At 43.8% G+C, this 22,029-nt stretch overlaps 1 long non-coding RNA gene across 1 annotated transcript; it reads left to right on the top strand.

Annotated features, from left to right (window-relative positions):
• The first annotated feature begins 6,074 nt into the window (after positions 1–6,074).
• Positions 6,075–8,239, top strand: LOC116712310 (uncharacterized). Its single transcript, XR_004337499.1, has 3 exons — positions 6,075–6,620; positions 7,360–7,430; positions 7,518–8,239. It is a non-coding gene; the product is annotated as an uncharacterized LOC116712310 (long non-coding RNA).
• The last annotated feature ends 13,790 nt before the right edge of the window (positions 8,240–22,029 follow it).

Here is a 22,029-nt window from a genome sequence, read left to right as displayed (position 1 = left end):
GGAGTTTGAGGCGGCCTAAAAACGTTCACTTGTCAACAATCTTCTGTCAATGAATACAGAAGAATACAGCAACAACTAAGTTTTTTTGTTGTTGTTTTTGATTATGACAATGGTGAGGCAGTCTGACTCCAGCAGCACGTCTATAACTCAAAAGCTTTCCCCGAGCTCCGTTCCTCCACTCTGAGGAGTTCTTGTTTCATCCTTCATCCTAGAGTCGGCGTCACCTCCTACACAAGCCCCCTGCTCAAGGCGAGTGTTTGTCAGGCGTCGTTTTGAAGTTCTCACTCTCCTTACAGAGAAATCCTGCCATTCATGGAGCAGCTCAGCTGGTCTCGGCCCCTTCCCGCGCGCCCACATCCTGGAGGTCGCCGGGGTTGAGCGAGGAGGACCGGCGTCGCCCTCAGATGATCGCGTGGCGAAGAAAAGCAGACGGCGGGGGCGGGGGGGAACAGCCGTGCAGTGTCCTACTGCAGATTTCCATCGTTTTCTTCCATGCATAATTCAAAGTAATATTTTCCCATTTTTACCGCCCCTAAATATTCATGAGCGGTAAGAGCTCAGGGCAAACTTTCCCCGAAACTTGGGAGATTTCGTGAAAACTCCCGGCTTCTTTCTCGTGTTTGTGTGTTTTTTTCTCCAACTGGGCCTTGTTTCTCTGTCGTCGCCTCCTGCTTGAGCGGGGATCGGTATCGCAACATCCATCTGTACAACTACAACGCCACCCATCCACCCCTCCACCTCCGAGCACATGGTGTTGTGTTACACCATCACCGGCGAATGAAATAATGAATTCACGGTTCGACACAAAGGCAGACGAAGGCATATTTTGAGCATTCAAAGGACGGGAGAGCGAAGGGAGAGAAAACCGGGGTGGGTGGGGTGGGGTGGTGGGGGTGCTCGTGGGGAGGCGACATTCCCAAAATTAATTTTCATCTCCAGGGTTCATGCATATTTAATAAGAGAGCGCTTGAATATCATAGGGTAACGCTAGCCGGGCGTGCATGCAGGGGCCCGAGCTGCGGAGAGAAAATAAACGACCGTGATCGTTGTCATGAGCAATAACTCTCGGCAGAGCCGCGAAACAAAATAGCCAGAAATGCTTTGATGAAGGAGAAGCAGGAGAGAGGATGAGGAGGAAGAGGAGGGAGCAGAGGTTAAAGACTGGGAGAGGGATGGTCCCTTTGGATGCAGCAGCTGTGGCCCCTGCCGCTGTCTTTGTTTTGCAGTCGGAGGAGAGAGAGAGAGAGAGAGAGAGAGGGCAACGGAGCAGGGAAGCATGGGATATTGCCGGTTGATGACTGAGTGACAGAAGCTGACAAGCCCCATGGATGGAATCCCAGGAGGCTCTCGGTCGCCCCCCTCTACTTCCCCTCGACATCTTCCTTTCAATGAGTAAACACATCACAGAGTCAGCACATGCAAGCGAGCATGCAGAGCCGTGTTGCACTAGTAAGCCCGCGCGCTCAGATACAAGTTCACAGCAGTTTTTTTTTCTTCCTCCTCCCCTAAAACATACACGAAAAACACCGCAGCACGAGCACAAGCATAGGCTGGCAGGGTGTGCGTGTAGCGCGCGTGCATCAGCTCCCCCCTGCCGTCCGCCCTACCTGCGCGCGCCCAACCCGGGGCTCCAGGAGCGAGCTCGTTCGCCTATTAAAAGCCGAGCTCATCCCGCATTCGTCCCGCGCGCGCGCACGGCAAAATGAGGCATGAAACGGCGTTGTCATGCTGAACAGAATTTTAATTACAGGCCCCACTCCTCCCTCTGCCGGCGTGAGCGCTCCCACTTGGTCTAAAATAACAGTGGGGAGGAATAAAACAGCAGAAATGAAGGAAGAGGAGGCAGACGGGGCCATTAGCACACGGCGCTATCAGAGCGTGCTGAAAGGAGCCAGAGTGAGAGCCAGGAAGAAGAAGAAGAAGAATGAGAAAGCAAGCCAACAGCTCGAGAGTTCAAGTTGCTGGGATTTGAAGCGAAGCTAAAGGCTGACATTGATCTGAATAAACTTGCTTGATTAGGGTGGCTCTGCCTGCCGCCTCCCCTCACCCCCACCCCGCTACGCCAAGCTCCCTGACAGCTCGGGGAGCCCCACTAACTCATCTCAGGCCCCCGGAGCGCCGACGCCCCGCTTGTTTTATTTCCCACTCCGCTAAATTGAGTCGTAAAGACTTTGGAAAAATAACGACGCGAACGAAAAAGGGGGCCTCGTTCCCGTTTTTTGAGCTCATCACCCAGCCGCCACCCCCCTTTCTCTTTCCCACGAGTCCCAGGTGGGCCGTTTGTCGACCCAATTAAATGCGGTGACATGTAACCGGAGCGCCAGGATATTTACGGAGCGCTGACCTCCGGCGCGGCTGAATCCAGGTAAATGTGTTTCCCCTGATCAGTGAAGGCTGTGTGCAAACTCAGACACATTTGTTAGCATACCTGCTAAAAGATGTTTCAAAAGTTTTTAAGTGAGTTTATCTTCCATTGAGGTGAAATAATCCGCAGTCAATGCTGCCCTCTTTACAACAGGACAGCAACCTGCCTTGTATAATAATAACAGGGGAACTTTGAGTCTGTTGAGCCATTTTTTTGTAATTATTTGACCAACTGAAAGGTCAAATCATTTTCCACTTTCAGGTTTCTGTAAAAAAATACAGTGCTTTTTGAAATACTTTAAAATCGGATATTTCAAATCGCTCACGATGCCGTCGCCCACTGTAACTTCCCAGAACTCCAGATCCTTGTGTACATCATATCCATCCTCTTCATTCCAAACCCACCTAGTATGAGGGAAAAACTCTCTTAGTCTCATCTGACCAAAGAACTTCTTCTCAAGACCTTTAAGATATGATCACTGATCTACTTTAGCTATGTCTCAGGTTAAGATGCTCAATGGCAGCAAAGAAAAGTCACATAAAACAGATTATACAGATGAGAAGCTTAAATAGCACTAATTTTCATACTGATAACAAGAAAAGGGTTTTATTGATGGACCTTCCCAACAACCAATTGGCATGGAGATATTATGATTTAAAGCACAACTAGCGTGAAACATACTGCTATGACATTTTTTTTTTATTCTTTCAACTGAAACATTACAATCAGACTTACTGAGAACGCTTTCTTTAAATGCTGTTTTTCTTCTTCTTTGTCTTAAATTATTTGTTTTAGCTACTATAGAATGTATTTGTATAAGGTCTTTTCTGTTATTGTAAATGTGCTATACAGGTAAATCTAAAGTTGACATTAATGGATAATACCGTCTTGTCTTATGGTCGTTTTGAAGCGCAGGTGAACAAAATCAAATTGGGTTCTTGTCCGGCCTTAGGTATTTTCTTGTATCCGTTTCAGACTTATGAATGCCAACTCACGTCCGCGTTATTTGAATCACCGTGTCCTCCAGCGTTTCCCATTATGATGTGACAGACTTAAGAGAAACGGCGCTCTGTCTCCTGTTATTCTTACACCAAGAAACGTTAATCCAAGAAGATATGGATTAAAGATTAAAGGTACTTTGGGACTCTGATAAACCCATAAAAGTAAAGCATAAAACACTAAGATGCACTGGTTAAATTTAATTTTCAGGATTCGCAAGGTAGTTGCCAATAACGATTTTATAAAAAAAAAAAAAAAATCATTTTAAACCGGAGATTTTCCACTGAATTAATGTACTCCAATTAGCATTTTCTTTTCTTCCAGTGTGAGATTACACTATTAGATACATTTTAAATCTTTTTTTTTGTTGTTGTAAATTTTTACCATTAAAAGTGCATGCCACAAACTGAACATCTGGATACGGTGAGACGGACTCCAGGCCTTCAGGAAAACAGCTGCCAGGATCACGGGGTTCATCTTAACTTAAGGCTCCTTTTGGTAGCGCACGCTATAAATTCCTTTTATAGCCCCAAAGCAAATCAATCCCTAATATTCTCTGTTTCTCGCCGTTTACTCATTAACCATTTCAGCATCGATTGGGATTCCTGTGGCAGTTAACCCGTGTTTAACAAAGGCAGCAGAATGAAAGGGGTGTTAATGAATTGTATTGCTCCTCACTGAATTTAAGTGTAATTTGGTGGCTGTGTACCTCATAAATCATCTTCTGCCGGGTGGTAGATCTGCGCCGCTGTACTGTACAAGGCGGCACAGACACAATCTGCAAAAGAATCCCCTTTTTTCTTTCTTTTCCCCTGAAGCAGGCTATTGCTCTCAGAGACTGCTGCACAATAAAGCCACAAAAAAGGGACAATGCAAGATATACGGCCCTGTTAATATGCATAAAGAGTGTGTGCATTAAAAAATGCATGTGTCCCGCAGCAGTTAAAGGCGCCCTTACTGTAAATATTGCACACTGCTGTAGCTCCTCACTTGGAGGTGGGTTACAGTCTAGCACACATAAAATGGACGCTCCAGGAATGAGAAGTTCCATCAGTGCAGTGTGAAGGAAGGAGGGCCGTCTCCGATGAGACGTGTCCCTCGGAGGCCAGCGGAAAGACCTGGCGTCCGCACTCCGAGTTACTTGCTTTCGTAAGAGCGCGTTTGTGTTGGTCGCACTTGCGGATGTGCCCGTCCGGCTGCCCGCCCCGTCAGGTACCTCACACTTTCATCACCCTTCAGGACTCGGCCATGTGTGAAGGAGGAACATGCCCAGCAGGCTGCAGATAAAAGCTTTACACGCCGCGTCGCTGCAGATCTCCCGTCACTCATGGGGCCCTGAGCAGCTGGACAAGTGACAGCGGTTTTTACTCCGAGGCCAGACGAAAGTCGCTGTCGTGCTTTCCTGTAGTTATTCTCTGGATTTTTCTACAGCGTAGCTCCAAATTTGTCAGTGTGTATAATTTCATTTAAAGTTAGCGATGGATTATTACGCTGCAACGCACCGCTTGCCAACAAGACTTGTGTAAAGGTCAAGAGAAAATGTGCTTTGAAGTGAATTTCAAGGAACTTTTCAGAAAAATAAGTTGCCAACCTTATTATGATCTCATAACTTAAGCTTGTTCTTCCATGTCAACGTCTTTATCCTTAGAACTGAAGACAGACAAATCTCTCCCATGTTGGGCAGATGTGAAGCTTTAATGGTTAGTATGATGCATCTTCCAGGTGCCTTGGGCCATTTTATATCACAATCAACTGTTACCTTCAGGTTTTATAAAAATGCTGTATATATCAAACATGACTGAAAAGGAATTTGACTTCACAATTGAAATCTGCCTCTTAGTTTAAGAAGCTCCTAACTCTTTCTGGCATTCCTCTTCAGCACGACAACACAACAACTTTCCTCCATTAAGCCTTTGACATTGTTGTTAGGAGCATCCACATGAAAAGTCGTGTACATGAGAAGCTCAGCAGATGCACAGTTCCACCAGGTGTTAGCTAATTGCTGCTGCCGCTAGTCTGGAGGAGCTGAGTGGAGCAGGCGAAGCTCGGCTGGACTCTGCAGCTCCAAGGCGATTCGTTAGAGCGAGTGTTCAGGTGCCCTCCAAGGGTTTCCACAGGAGATTAAAGTATTTCTCAGACATGCATGAAAGAATCACAGCAGCACTCCAGGTATGTTTTTGATGAGGGAATAACTTTATAATATATAAAGCTCAGTCAATGTCTCATAGTACTGCCCTTTTATATCACCATGGATTAGAGTTTGTAAAGGTTTAGCAACTAAAATGAATAAAGAGGGTCTTGTTGATCCCCACAGGTAGTAGTTTGATGGCAGCTTTGAGCTGGAACTGAAATTATTATGCCACTATTTAACGTTGCAACTCCAATTTGTGCACCTAAAAGAAGGTCGACACACCTACGTCTTTATTACCCGTCGGTTTTGCACTCTTGCAAGCCACCACCGGCACAGCACAAATCCTCAACGTCAATATTTGTTCAGGCTGTGGGAGCCAGCTACTCTTTGCAAAGCTCTGAAGGTGATCGGGATCAAAGAGATGACAACAGAGACAGCACCGTTTACTGTCAGGTAAAGCTGGAGTGTATCTGGAGACGGAGCAACCACATCAGACTGCAGCGTCCTGTGGCAAAAAAAAAAAAAAAAAAATCACATGAATGATTTTCAGGGTTTGTTCTTCTTCTATCCTAGATGCTCAATTATGCATACAATTCTCCTCTGGACCTTCACCATGGCAGCTGACAGATTGGTTAGGCAGTTCTGTGGGACATTTAGAAGGCCTTGGAAGAAAGAAAAGACAGCGAGAAAGAAATACTGTCAGCACTCAAGCCATTCATTGGTCCCTCGGAGACAGAACTGCCTAACAGTTTTGCCTGGGTGTATGAATAGGCCGCGTCTGTTATCATACGGCGGAGACACGGAGCACGCAGGCGTTACCTGGAAGAAGAAAACGGAGCGTCATCCTGAACTCGAGGAACACGGCTCAGCCGGTAATATTTTTGGCACTTGGAAAATCTTTGATTTAATCGGGAAGTAACTCTTTTTATCCTGTGTTTCCATGGAAACGAAGGAGGCTGGGGCAGGAGAGAATAGGCGGGAGGTGTGATAAGGGAGAAGAGCATCTTTCAGAGGAGCTGGAGGAAGGGGATGGCAAGGGAGGAAAAAAAAAAAGCCTCGTCTCTCGCTCTGGTTCACAAACACCGTCCCATCACCTCCGTGTCCTTGGCAAGCCTGCTCACAAAGGTATTTATCGGCCTTCGCTCTGTTAATTACCATCCAATTAGCTGCTCCCACAGTGGAACTGCAGCAGTCGTGCACAGCGTCAAGTCAGTCCACTTAGCATATCCTGACACCTTTGTGTTCGCTGCTCTTTCCACACTCAAACTGGTTAAGGGCAGAATATTTTCTCAAAGGATCCGTCATAGTGGTGATATGTTCATTTACAGTGCCTTACAAAAGTATTCATAGCCCCCTTTACTCAGCCCCCCCTTGAGTCAATACTTGGTAGAACCAAGTATTTTGGGGGATATCTGTACAGCTTTGCTCAACTAGAGACTAGAAGTTTTGCACGTTTGTCTTTACCAAGCAGCTCAAGCTTACTTACATTGGATGGAGAACATCAGTTCAAGCCTCGTTATGGATCCTCCATTGGAGTCTGGACTTTGACAGAGCCATTCTAACATCATTTGATCTAAGCTACTTATTTGTAGCCCCGGCTGTTTTTAGGATCGCTGTCTTGCCGGAAGGTGAACCTCTGCATGAATCTCAAGTCTTTCGGAGCCTCTAACCATCACGTCTGAGATGAATTGTGACTGAAACAAGGGGAAACATGGGACTTTTAGAATAAAAGTTCAAATCATAAAGGCTTAGGGCTCCAACGCTTCAGATTGGCAATGGAACCTGGGAGGGAGGAACAGAATAGTGCAGCTCAGGTGGGACCTGGAGGTTGATTGAATGTTTGGGTTTCTTCTTTTTATTGTAGGTTAGAGGAATGGCAGGGAATTTAGTGGGAGACCCCCAGGGTGGAGACATCAACTGGGAACAGAGCTCCAGGTGAGTGTTTTGATAGATGAGAGTATGGCAGCTGGAGCGCACACAGGCATGAATCACAGGTGTGTTAATCTTCATTTTCTCCTGCAGGTACTCCAGGTGGATGAATGAGCGGGGCGACAAGTTGGGCGTTTCTCTTCTGAAGTTCGTTTTGCAGGTAGATTTTCATCCATGGGAGGGTTTTTTTTTTTAAAGGAAGCCAGACATTTATGTGGTGACACAGGTTACTATTCAAGTGGGGTTCCAGAAAGATCCAGGCACAAAGCGACACCAGGGGTTAGCAACAGCTAGGAGGTAGGAATATTTGCTAAGAAGGTCTCTAGGAGAGAATTACCACAGCATTAACAGAGGATCACGACACAGATGCGTCATTTCCACTGGGTGGCAGTGGGATGTTTTAATATCCCAGTGATTTTCCAACTACCGCCAGTTGGAATATCACAGGAAAAATGAGGTTAAACTCAACTACCTGTTGCGTCACACTCTTGAACACCCCATGTGACGCACCAGTATGTCTACTGTGAACCGCATGTTTGTTTGGGGTTTTTTAAGCCCCATCTCTCTTGCTATCCTGCATGCGCCTCACTCACGCAAAAACAAACATGGCGCCGTCCAGTGTTCTATGACCTTTGCGTCATTCTGTGGCAGTGTCACAGTGCCACCGATTGGTCTGGCGTACCTACTGCAGCATTTCCAGTGGCTCTGCATCCTCTCACGTGGACGCATGTTTTTTCTTTATCGCTTACAAAAATGTATTTTTGTTTTCATGTTGTGTGTTTAAATTAAACATCTCTATTTTCTAATTAAGTGGCTCCTGAAGGTGGTTTAGTTGCACTGATGTTTGTTGTTGGAAGCTGAAAAAAAATGGAAATAAAAAATAAAGAAATAAAAAAAGTTCAAAGTATGTACAAAAGAAAAAAAAAATTGCATTCATCTCCTTTTTAAATATGTAGCGATTCAATTTGTTGGACGGTTTCGTCACTAAATGGCTGTTTTGGCTAATAGGCGACGCAGCTCAGCCTTGTCTGCTTCATGTCACTCGCCAGGCGTCTTTCATGTCAGCAATACAGGCTTATTAATGCGACGTGCCTTCACACCCCTCACAGACCTCTTCCATTCAAAAGCCTCTGAGGGGGGGGAAAAAAAGTTTAGAGTGACTTTACTGGGGGTTGCGGGGGGGAGGAGGGGGGCTGACAGACCCAGAGTGAGGCTGGGTAATTGGTTTGCTTTGAGGCTGGCCTACCAGGCTGTGGGCAAGGACAAGCATGTGGCATCGCTGACTTGTTAGCATGGAATTAGCCTCCGAGAGTGAATTAGAGGATGCGCCTCCAGCCACTAGCCATCAGATGAGTGCATTACACCAGAAAAGAGCTCTCCCATCTTTCCAAGTGCAAAACAAACACACATTTGCATCTCGCACGGGCGCGTCACACACGCACACACGCACACACACACGCACACACACCCACACACACATTAATGCAGCACACACAAACTTATTAAGCTCATAGCCAGACGCTAAATATCCCAAGAGCTTTTAGCTTTGTGCTTTGCATTCATAACAAATCAAATGGAAGTTTCTCATAACAGGCTTCTGCTCTCCCCCCCTGCCCCCTCGCACCCACATCCCGATGAAAAATGCCCGTCGTCGTGGGTAACAGGCGTATTTGCTGGATGAATGCAGACGGCGGGCATGTTAATGTGTGTACAGGCGGGTCAGTGATGAGGAGGTGTTTGTGTGTTCGGGTTTCAGTGAGCTGAGAGGCTGAGTCTGCAGCACATCATCCCACACACCAAGCACAGCGCCTGAGGTTGTAGATGAGTTCTTTAGGCATGCTGTGTGGACATCTCCCCCCTCAAACGCCCCCCAGCCTTACACACACACACACACACACACACACACCCCTGCACCCCACCAGCCCAAAACCCCCATGGACTGGGAGTATGCTGACAGAGCAGCTGCTGAAATGGACTCACACACACACATGCACTGAAGGTTGCCTTTTCCTTCTTTGATCTGGCAGGCGTACTGCAGAGAGTTTAGTCGACGGCAGAAGCTGTTGATGTTTAGAGGTGATTATGGACGCGTGTTAGAGCCAGACGTCTGTCAGCTGACATTCGGATATAGGTCAGTCGTAGCGGAGGTGTCAGTTTTATTCAACTTCAAATATGGGCATTTGGCAGATAAACTCTAGCCTATTAGCATATAGTAAAAATAATTTTTTTAAAAACTTCAGAAAAGTTACAGTATGTGTTCAGATCTGGTCTCTCACCTTTAGTGAGGGTTGACAATCAGGATCGGGGTCAAAGGTTTAGCAGCAGAGCAACTGCGCCTCTACATCGAAACACAATTCGGCGGAGCGTCTGATCAGGAACATCCCATTTGAAAAGAGACCCTGGAGATCCAGAACATGTTGAGTAGACTGTATTTCCATTTAACCACGGGAACACCTTGGAATTAGCCTGGTAATAAACAGCACTTCGTTCTATGCTTCGCTTTGTACAAAGGGTCTCGACTATAGAGAAACGATTGCTTGCTGGAGTCTGGACTCTCTTAAAGTTTAAAATTTTACCCCATATCACTAACATTCTTCCATGACGTAAGTAAAGTGATAGTTTGACGATATGAAGCTTACCGAAACTCGCCTGCGCTGTGAAGAGAGATGTGCCAAGTTGAACCAGTCGACTGCTGATATTAAGTCAATATTTGGAAGTGAGGCCAACACGGACTGAATAACTTTGTTCACTTCCTCTGATGCGTTGATAAAACTACAGGCAGACTACGATTCTAAAGCAGCGCCGAAAATCAATGTCATTGTTCTCAATTTTTCCTTCTCTTTGCTGCTTGGTCCGGATAAAACTCAAGCAGAGGAATCCACTTCAATGAGAGGAAGACCAGAACACTGAAGGGAGATGAGAATCAAACCAGAAAGTACCTGAAAATGTGGAAATGTTTCCATAAAAATGGGAAGACGGTAGATAAATAGACCCCAGTTTGCTAATTAAATGACGTCTGAAGGTATTGCTTATATTGAATTTTGTTTAGGAGAATCACAGAGAAGGAGGCAGAATGCTGATTCCCACTTTTCAGGATTTCAGTTGTAACTGAAACCAAAACCATGTTTCTCTCTACTGTTGGTTTACGTTGATCCTCCACATAAAATCACAGTCAAATACATTTTATTAAACGCTAAAAGGGCTCAAAAGGGGGTTATGATTACTTGGCAAGGCACTGTAAACAGAACGAGTGGAAACTTCGGTCCGCTGGTATTACTTGACAAAATGTAAGCAGACTAGCAGATTAACTTTAGGAATAACCCTCCGTGCTAAACTTTATGGTAACCTCTTTGTGAGTTTGGAGAAAATGAGAACATTCAGTTCATTGCTGGCTGCAGAGGAAAGGTCAGGGGAAAAGCAGTCAGATTGATCCTGTAGAGAACACAAAGGTCTGCACCAAATTTGGCTGCATTTTTGCACAGAGCGTAGCGACCTCGCAACAAGGGTCAGCCGAGGGTGCTGCTAAATAAAAAAAAATCGGAAACTCCCTAGTTACCTTTCAGTAATAAAACGCAGTCAAACACGGATATGAATGTTTCAGTACATAAATCAAAAGTCGAAGGGACAGCTTGCTTGCGTGTGAGCCGGCAAGCTGTCAGCAACGTGCCATATTTAAGTCTGCGCAAATTGCAGATGCGGTACATATAATGAAAATATATATACATATGTACACAACTGTCCACAGGTAGATTTACACCTAATTCACTTCTGCACGTGTAGAGCTGACGCGAGCAGGAAAAATGCACATTAGGCCTGAGTCGGTTTCCATCCATTGCAAAAAAATTTGGTGGGGAAAATTAAATCAGGAAGCTGGTTCTTAATAAACAAGGCATTATCTGAGGACTTCATGCATAAAGCGTGTCAATCTCAACGTTTTCTGCTGATTCTGTATGACTTGCAGTGGCTTGCAAAAGAATTCATACCCCATGAACTTATATATATATATATATATATATATATATATATATATATATATATATATATATATATACTTTGCCACATCACAACTACAGTCTTCACTGTGTTAATTTGCATTGTTTTATGGAATAAATCAACACAAGCAGGCACATAAACGTGAAGCAGAATTATTTGTATTCAGACCCCTTAACTCCAGTCCCTCCAGGTAATATTCAGTGCAACAAACTGCCTGTCATCTAATTAGTAGATAGTGTTTAATTTAATTTGAATATAAATCCATCTGGTCCGTTAGTTAGAACACAATAGTTTAGAGTGTCCACATATCCTTAAAACGTTTAAAATTCACACTGCTCTCTTATTTGTTTATGTTCTTATATAACACACTACTTACATAGTAATAAATATGTTGTCATTTTTGCTTAGATGAGAGTAAACAATCAGAAAATTTCATCAGCAAGGCAGTTCTTTCAGGAGAAGCAGATACGTTTTAATCCCCATGGGAACTCTGGAGGAGCTGCAGAGATTCACAGCTTAAGTAGGAAAAACATGTTAAGAAGGAGAGAGCCACTGCTAGAATAAAGCCACAAAGCTTAGTACGGGACGCCGCAGTCATGTCAAAGAAGGTCATCTGATCAGATGAAGCCGAAATGCAACTGGTTAGCGTTGCTAGATGTTGCAGGAAACGAACGCAGCACAAACCACATGAAGTCATACGTATAGCAAAGGGTGTTTCTGCACTACAAAAAAGGAAAACGTGAAACAAAATGTCAAAAAGTTCCAACAGGTTTGAATATTTTCGGCCTGCCGGACACGTTTGATGGAGCGGATGCAGCATTAGAGCGGCCGAACAAGTGTTCGAGTTCTGGTCGCAGGATGCGAAAGAAAGGTCATTAGTTGTCCTTAGATGTAAAGCCAGGCCCAGTGGAAGGCTCGATGCGCAGAAAAACATGTTCTCAAAGGACTGATTACAGCTCTGACCTTTCATCTGATGGCTCACTAATTGAATCAGGTAGTAAATAGATGATGATAGTCGTGGCTGCAGATGACGAGGATAATAAAGAAAATGGCTTTTCCTCCTCCAGACGCGTTGCGGAAGAGGTAATAGTAGTAATTGCCGTTTTGAGTGGAGGGGCGCTGTGGAAAAAGTCAAAGACACAAGGATGACATGAATAATACAAGAAGTAGCGAGATAAAACCAGAAGCCCTGAGCTTGCACTAAAATAGAACTAACCTCGCAATTATTACTGACACAGAGTGAAAATGATCATTATGGGGACCATATACAGACCGTTAGTAATCTGGAATGAGCTACCGCGCTCAAAGGTAATAGCGCTCGCAGCAAGCAGAACATGAATTTTTAAAAAGTTTTCTACTGTAAAAAACAGAGACTATACCTCAAACAGCCATCAAGACACGTGAGTTGGGTGGGGTGAGGGGAGGGAAGGCGCTGGTAAGCCGAAGCTACTGCTATTTGATGGCACATGGAGCAGAGAGCGAAATGATTGACATAATCAGAATCATAATAATTGCCACGGAAATAACGCTGCCAATCAGGCAATCGTGTTGGTGCGCGGGCGCTATGGTAATTGGAAAACATGGTGACTGACAGTATCAGTGCGAGCCGTCCCCACCAACACCTGCTAAACCGCGGCTGGCGCGGCGGCGCAGACAAGAGGACGGCGTTGAGTCACGAGAGAGAGGCAGATGGACGAGCCGCTTCGCGAACACGCCGAGCAAAAGCGGCCAGCCTGCTTCCTCGGGACGGTCTCCGGAGCCGGCCCGCCTTTGAACAGAGTGTTGAGTCAGGGGTTGCCGCGGAGACGCGAGGATCTTCTCTTTGATTTGAAGCTCCTGACGCTGCCGCAGGACGTGAGAGTTGCGAGCCGTCCGCGCGTCTGTGTTTGTTCCATCTATTCGGATGCATAAAAGAAGGTTTAAAACCAGGGAAACATGCCTGCAGTTGAGCCATCTGACACCGACATCCCAGGTGTATTAACCCCGCAGCAGTTTGATGCATCTGCTTCTAACAGATGGGTCCGTTGTTGCTGCCTTGACATCATTTGTCTCAAAGCTGGTACTGTCTCTGGCAAACCCTTGAAGCATGGTTCAGAGTCTCCACCCGCTGGAATATTTGACACTGAGGAAAAAAAAAATAATAATTGAACTACTATAACAGGTGATAATTTGTAGATAGAAATGCGCTGATTGGACTCGCAGGCTGCGTTCACATTGCATCCTGAAGTGATCCAATTCCCATTTTTTGTGAAATTGGATTTTTTTTTTTGCTGGGGCCGTTCACACTTCCAAACATATGCGACCTGTATGTGTTCTGCAGTGTGAACGGGCAACGACCTGAAAGTGTCCCGCATGCGCAGTAGGGGGCGCAGTAACGTCAGCGTTCTCAGTGTTCTGCCAACAGCCATAAAAAGAAGAAGTGCTCGGTGTTTGTGGAAGTAAACATGGAGGCTAACGGTGGAGCATCGCTTACACATTTGAAGTTGTTGTCCGACCGGAGCAGCACATTAACAACTTAATCCTTAAATATAGTCCATCATAGTTGTTGTTTTTCTTCCCACTTGCGCGTCAGGACGCAGAGTAGTGACATTTGTTTAGTATCATTGACGTTCAGTTTGGATGAAAGCGACCTGGACGTTAGGTCGCATTTGAATCGGATACGCATCGGATATGGGTCGCATTCTAAAAGAATCCGACCTGTGCTGTTCAGACTGTCGTAAAAAAAATCGGATTCGCATTACGTCAAAAAAAAAAAATCGGAATTGTGTCACTTCAGGCTGCTGTGTGAACGCAGCCTTAGTGCTCCATATATAGGGAACAAAGGAGGTAGAAGGTTTGAATTGTAGATGTTTGTTGCTGCGGTCTCTCTCTCTTTCTGGAGGTGTAGAAGCAGACTAATAAGGTGTTGACTTGACTTCCATCTACGCTTTTTTAAAATCTCCTCTACTCTTATTTCCTTTGCTTTTACACACCATTTTTCTCCCTTTCTCTTCTCCTTTCTTTTTCATCTCTGCCTCCATTCCATTTTAAATAAACCCGAAGCAATCTCTAATAAAGTCCCATGTGGAGCGTCCTGGTGAAAGCCGTAGTGCTCCACTTGTGAACGTAAATCTGTTGGGCCTCACCTTCACACTCGGTAAATGCTGCTCTTTGATGTGTTTAAGGGCAGAAAATGTTGGGAATTCTTAGTATTGATGGGGTTTTTTTTCTTTCATATTCAGTTGATTGGCATATCTCTGTTGCTCAGAGCCAGGGCAGATTATGGGACTATAATTAACCAAGTCTTCGTCATCAGGAGATCTTGCTCTGATTTCACTTTCAGACTTTGTTTTGTTTTAGTTCCCCTTTTGTGCTGCACGGTTTACATCTGTTTTGTTAGTGTGATGCCACTGTTTCTCTAGTGTCACTTCCACTTCCTGTCTTGAGTGCACTGACGAGCTATGTCGGTTCCCTTTTGACTATTTAAAGCAACCAAACCCAAAATGTCCGAATTAACATAATCATCAGTTTTGAGTCAGTTCCCTTAAACTTGTGACAGTTTATTACTCAAAACTGAGATTAATGTATGAAAGCTGCCATTTCACAGAAATGTAAAATCTGACTAATAACGCAAACATTTTTTAAAAAAATGCTGCAACTTGCGTTCTCGATGCATCTAGAATTGGCTAAAATTAAGAGCTAAATGGAAATCAGAGTAAATGTGCAAAGTATCTGTGTTCATTGCCCCTACATGTAAAGTTCGGTAGAATTTTTTTTTTTTTACAATAAAATATTGTAAAAAAATAAATAAATAAATCTCATCCTCAAAAGTCCAAACTTTATGTTATGTGTAACATAAACTTTTAAAATGTCACAAAAAAGTGAATTAGCCGTGTTTCTGTCTACTGGTCTGGAGCAAATCACCCAAGAGTGTTATTTAGTCAGATGTCGACGCTACGTATGGCTGTAATTAACAGGAAGTAAAGGTTGTAAAACTAACATGGACCACATATCTCAGAAAAATGGGGAGACTCGTTGCCTCCAAACTGGAAGTTTAGACTTCAACATTTTGTTTGAGTTTTGAGACTCTGATGAGGCACACAGACCCACCAGTGGACGGGAACGTTTGCTACGTCAGTAACTTATTGGGCAAATGTTTTTCCATCTCCCCTCAGCGGCATCATCTCGTTTTCGGTAAAAGCCCAAATCCGCCCCGAGCGGGCATGAAAATGGTTTTTGCAAAAATGAAGAAGTTCTTTTGAAGTTTTGGCATTTCCATCAATGTTTTCTAACGCAATACTTCAAAATACGCGTAAAAATACGTTCATGGAAACACGACTACTGCTGCACGTGATCGAAAAAAAATAAATAAATCTTGCACACCAGAGTCACACTTCTTCCTGCCACCTCTGGCTGCTGGTTTTCTATGTGATTTAGATGTGGACACTAAGATGGGCATGGAAGAAGGTTGATTTTGTGTCTGTTGTTTTGGCCATACACTTCAGATCATTCTACCAAAAGACCCAATGATGCATCATTTTAAATTTAGTAGTTGAGGCTGCATTTTTATTTTTATTTTTTTTCTCTTCAGTTTTTTCAAGGCTTAATGATTTCAAGCACTCTAACAAGGTTCTTATCCCCTTTAGAAGGAGAGCAGGCCCACAGCGTCACAAATCCACAATCATACTCAATTGTCCGAATGTGGGAAGTTCAAGTCATATTTGGCAAACTCTACACATTTACTATCTCTTAAACATTCACCTAGGATATGCAAAGGGAAACGAGTCGTTGATTCCAAACTAAAAGTTCCTTCAGCCTCCGAAATGTTACGTATAAATAAAATGCGGCTTCATTTTCCTTTTATTTTACAGGCATTGTGAAGGGTACTAATAAAGGTTTTTCTTGTTGATGTTTGAGGTTTTCTCCTCTTCATCAATATGCTCAAACTAAAGGATGGATTTCACTCCAGATTTTGCTGTGAGGTTTTACTGCCGCAGTAGAACATGTATTGGTTTTAAGGTTTGAAGACTTTTTAATGAGTCTGAGTTGGAAACTTGCATATTAAGCGGGGTCTGTTATTTTTCTCAGTTACCCAGAGTAATAAGTCATATAAAAAGACTTCCTAAATCATCATACTATTTGGGGGGAAATTAAAGGAATACGGTTGTTGGCAGCGTCTTTTTTTTTTCTGTTTCTTTTTTAAATCACACAACAAAATCATTGGCTTTAAAGCAGTTCCCTTTTTTTATTACAGTGATGATTAAAACAGTTCTGAGGGGATTTTTTTTTCTCCATTTATTTAATCACTATTTTAGAAAAACATTGCCTTGAAATGCAATAATATCCACATTTTGCCATGTCACAACCGCAAGCTTTAATGGGTTTTATTGGGACTTGGGGAAATGATTCATAGCATTCAAAATTATTTACAAAATAAATATGAAAGGCCTGCTGGCTGTTTGCATTCTGATCCTTCATGAAGACGCATTCGTAGCTGTTGCCACCAGCGTTTTTTTCTCTGTAGGAATGGTGTGTTCAGGGTGCAGCATTAGTTTTCCGTCCTTAAAGACCTCAGAAGTTTGTTGGAGAACATTGCTGAACAGACCGCAAAAATGAAGACCAAGGAGAGCAGTCGGAGATAAAGTTATGGAGAAAGTCAAACCGGGGTCGGGGTATAAAACTGCGCACTATATTTTGAACATCTTATGGTCTCAACTATTAGTCATGGTCTCTTCAAATCCATTCTTTGAGGAAGCAGGGAAAAAGCAAAAAGCTGCTGTCTTAAAAGAAAATTGCATTTAAAGAGAAGAGCTAATTTTTCCCTCTGCATCCCTTAAACTGGAGTATGTCATCTCAAAGTGTGCTGCCGCCTTGAACTGACGCACATTTGTAACCTTATGTTTTATTGAAATACCTTGGCAGATAATATAAAGACTCTGTGCATCTTCACGTAGTCTCTTCCAGCCGGCACATTCAGGAAAATAGCACAACAAAGCACTTGGGGGAGTGAAGTAGGAAACATGAGCAAATATCACTCTCTATTGATCTGACCACTGCTATAAATACAACTAATGTTTAGTAGAGGATCTCCTGTTCAGATACAGGGTGTTTTGCTGTAATGCCTCGTCCTTCCTGGAGTTATTTTTTTAGGATTCATGTTCTGGCCTTAGTATTAAATTTCCCAAAATTAATAATTTAGTGGCTTATAGTGGCTATCACTAGCCTCTGAGCTAGCTTTATACCTACAGTGGGCCGACACCATCTAAGTGATGAAGCTTTAGCGATGACCTGATGAGTTTGGAGCAAAGAAGCATTCAGGATAAATAGGAAACAAATAATTAATCGTTATTTCATGCATGTCAAAAACATACAATGAAATGAAGTACTTAGATATAACCTGTCTGACAACATGAATTAGACTGGAAAATCTCTAAAAGCAACACATCATGCTCCGTCGATATGGAAATGGTGACAGTCATTTCTAAAGTGTTAAGTTTCTGGTAAACCACAGTTAGAGCCGTCTAGATTACAGCCATTGTTCCAAACTCTCACCATGATTATAACAAAGAATAACAACACTATGCAAATAGTATTCTCTTATGAGATATACTTAAAATGTTTCAAGTTGCCTGTTAGGGTGAATTTACACCAGGCCTGTTTAGTCCACTTTCGTTTGCCTAGAAAGTCTGGTTGGTTGGGGGAGGTGTGAGTTCACAATGGAGCTGTTGTCCACCTACAAACCTAGGTTTTGGTCGAAGTGAATTCTGCTGCTGTTCGAATCCATATGTGACGGCCAAGCGGACCGGAGACCGCTCCAAAAGCAGGGAGCTGACTGCGGCGCAGGGCACTCTGGGTAAATACAACCTAGAGAATCTATATGAGTCTAGCGGTCTGGCGCTAGCAGGAGAAATGGCTGGTGGTGTTTTGAAAAAGACAAAAGATAAATCCAACGCCACTCCATATTCATTTACATTTTGTGAAGAAGTAAGTTGCGCTCTGGTCTTCAGAGGTTTTCATGTTGTTTCCTTCAGTAGTTCTTGGTGCAGCGCCACCACAGGCGAGGGCAGGTAGGGTCAGGTTTTTCCAAAGGGTTTGGATCGTTTGACAAATTGCAGTGAGAAAGCGAACCGCACTAGCTGAAAATGTAACTGGTGGTTTGGTCCCCAATCAAACTGAGTCTAATGCAGTATCAGGTGTGAAAACGCCCTTCTTCACTTTATGAGTGCGTGTAACAGACTCGAGCCCCTCTGAATTCAGAGAATATCGTCCATTACCCCCACCTAGTGTTGTGGATGTTCCTTCAACCTGGCAAGCAAACTAACAACAAGGATGCGCTCATTTGGTTTCAGTTGGTCTGAGAAACCCTGCAGTCTGTGAAACCTCTGCAGGCTTTCATTTGTGGCACCACTGTGTTAATGTAACCACATAGTCCATACAAAACCTGTGATAGTTGTGTAGTTTAAGAGTATTGGAAGGGGAAACAGTGAGAATGAAAGTAGGTTTGGCTGTAAGGACATCAAATCACTACATTTGAAATAGATTCACATAGAAAACAACCATCTACTTTAAGCTTTATATATCTTGAAAGTCATTCAGTTTTGGTAAAACTCGAAATGCTGCTACTTTAGCTTGTAATCACATCTATGCGCCACATGTGAACCTTTTGCAAGGTTGCTTTTTTTTTCCTGCTGTGATATTTTAATAATGTATTTCTCTATTTTCTGAATTGAATTACACATCTCAAGGCCTGCCTGTTGTCACCTGCCCCGCTCAATATATATATTTATAATAAAAAAACAAAACAAAACGCTTTGCTTGAAATCTCCACGCCAGCTTATTGTGGCCTCAGGTTGACTCAACCTTAAGTTCACCCCTCTTTACACAGCGCGATTTCCTCGCCACACTAATCTCTCGGGTGCATTTTACTGCACACGGCTCGTTGTTTGTCTCGGGCTTCAACTTCCAACCCCGGGGCAGGTAGCTGTAATGGGCTATACAGGAAACAACATTGAAGCAGCGCCCTGCAGTGTGGATCCTAATGAGAACAGGAACAAACACCCCTACACACACGCACACACACACACCCACAGACAGGCATAGACAGACAGAGGCAAGCATATTTCTTTCTTGGAGGAATTAGATTCTTAAAAACGGTGGTGGTGCAGCGACATCCTTTGATTTTCTGGGGTTTTTATGTTAAGTTCTACTCTCAACCCGCCTTCTGAATGTACAGTGCCTTGCAAAAGTGTTCAAACTGCTGCAAGCCTCTTGAGGTATGTCTCTAGCAGGTTTGCATTTCTTATCAAATTTCCTTTACAAAAGAGTTGAGCTCTGTGCATGGTAGTAGCATGATGGTGCTACTCATGTTTTACTGTGGTTATAGCGTGTTTAGGGTCTGGATATGCAAGTGGGTTTGCTGTCGTGTTGCAAGGTGATGCTTCATCCCGTGCTCAAGTCTTTTGAAGCCTCTACCACATACCCATCCAGAATTGGTCAGTAAATAACTCACTCTTCTCCTCATCTCTGACCAGATCCCCCATCCCTGCTAAAGAAGAGTGAAATGGTACGGTTATCAGTGGTGTTTGAAATCCAAAATACTCATATGCTGTACATATTTTTGTATCCACGCGAACTCCGCGCACACCGTCTGCAGACAGTTGAGATTTCATAGTCAAGCATATTGGTCGCCTGCATTTCTCATGAGAAATTGCTTCATTTTCCCACAATCTGAATGGATACTATCAAGTTGATGAGCAAGTTAGACACCTTACACCATTTCTTCTCCACCGGGGCAGCCATCACACACCTGTTAGTGTGGTATAGAGTGGCAGTCTGGCCGTGACCTGGCAACTGTTTGCGCCAACTCACAACATTATCAGCTCATACAAATAGGTCGATGGGAACACTGTTTCCTGCCGAACCGGTTACTGCACAACAGATATGCATGCAGATAAAGATTTTCCTTTGCACAGACGTGTCCGATGGACGTCTGCTTTGAGTCCACCTTGAGTAGGAGTGGACCTTCGCGGAGTGAAATATGCCTGAGGATGAGAGGGCCTGTAGTTCTCGAAAAGGTCAAAACGTTTTGTTCTGCTCAGCCATATTCTTGCTGTATTCCCGTGTAGCTTACTCCAAGCTTGATTTTTATTTATAACAATGACTCCGTTCTCGACATTCTTCTGCAAAGGTGGGGCGGGTGGAGTACAAGACTTGCAATTGTCCTGCTGACAGGAGCTGCAGCTCCTCCAGAGTTACCAGAGGCCCCTCGGCCGCTTCTGGGCCGGGCTTGCAGCCCAGCCAGAGGTTTTTTTTGCATGGAGTTTGTGGGTTCGCTGCAGGTACTACTTTAAATGATAGCCTACAGCACAGGTGACAACCCACGTGCTGTAGCTCTCTGTTGTAACATGACAAAAAAAGGAACTAACTCAGTCACAGGGTTTCGATTTTTTGTCTTGACCGAAGTAATAGCCAAATGATAAGCATTCTCCTTTTGTGTGTAACTGTGTCCTTCGGTAGATTGTAACTGCAATTTAATCCGCTAAGGATGCAAGTGATCCTGTAGCACCTTTTATTGGCTCAGACAGATTTGAAACACTTCTCCTATTCCAGGCAGGTACTTGTAGCCAAAATGTAAGTGGCTCTATTTGCTGTGACAGGCCTTAAGTCGGCGTGAACATGTGAATGTGGAGGTGACTCTGTGTGTGGGCGTGTGCATGTGTGTGTTGGCTTATATTCCTGCACAGGCAATGGAGCGCGCTCGCCACAGTCTGTCATCGCATGCTTTCATGGCTTTGTGAGCTCCTGTAGAAACCCACAGTTCTTCCAGTCAGCATTTTCTAGCCCGCACTCGCACCGACTTGTGCGTGCTTCGTTTTGATTAAGGCGGCTCACAGATGGAATTGCGTGTGTGTTTCACCGCAGTGAACGCACCCCTTTACTCTGATACTCCTGATTAAAATCCAATGCTGCCAGATGCCTTCAGAAGTTTACCTGATTAGTTAAACGGAGTCGACCGGTGTGTAATTTAATCTGTCTAAATTTTTTTTTTTTCTGCGAAGGCCTCAGAGGTTTGATATTTGCAAAGAAAGTGTCACTCTGGTGGAAGATCAAAGATCCACATCTCAGGCGGGAGAACTTGTTGCCAATAGAACTTATCACTATGCAGATTTACAAGAAGAAATTGATGTTCACCTTCCAGCAAGTCAGCAACGTTAGACAGATGGCCAGAGGGACACTGACATAGCTCAGATCGAAGAATGTTCATAAGTTGGGTTGGCCTAGTCAAAGTCCAGACTTCAATTCAACTGTAAACCTGTGGAAAGAATTGGAAACTGATGTTGCATTTGCTTTAAAGGGTGGCTGGATAGAAATGTACACCGCACTTTTCAGATTGATTTTATTCATCTCTTCACATCTTGCACTACTTTCTGTTTTTCTATTACGTAACAGAATTAGCGGTGGCACTCAATCAAAACGTTTCATCAAGTTAATTGCAGGGTCTGTAATTGATCAATCAAAATTAATCGCATTTCAATCGAAAACCATGTACCAGTGTGAAAAATGTTCATCTCAAAAATCCTTTTTGCTGCTAAATTATTGAATAAATAGGCATATGAACTCAAAAACAGATATT

This window comes from Xiphophorus hellerii, chromosome 21, assembly GCF_003331165.1.
Source record: "Xiphophorus hellerii strain 12219 chromosome 21, Xiphophorus_hellerii-4.1, whole genome shotgun sequence".
Taxonomy (NCBI): domain Eukaryota; kingdom Metazoa; phylum Chordata; class Actinopteri; order Cyprinodontiformes; family Poeciliidae; genus Xiphophorus; species Xiphophorus hellerii.
Note: the sequence above shows the minus strand (reverse complement) of the source record. Positions and strands in the feature narration are given on the sequence as shown.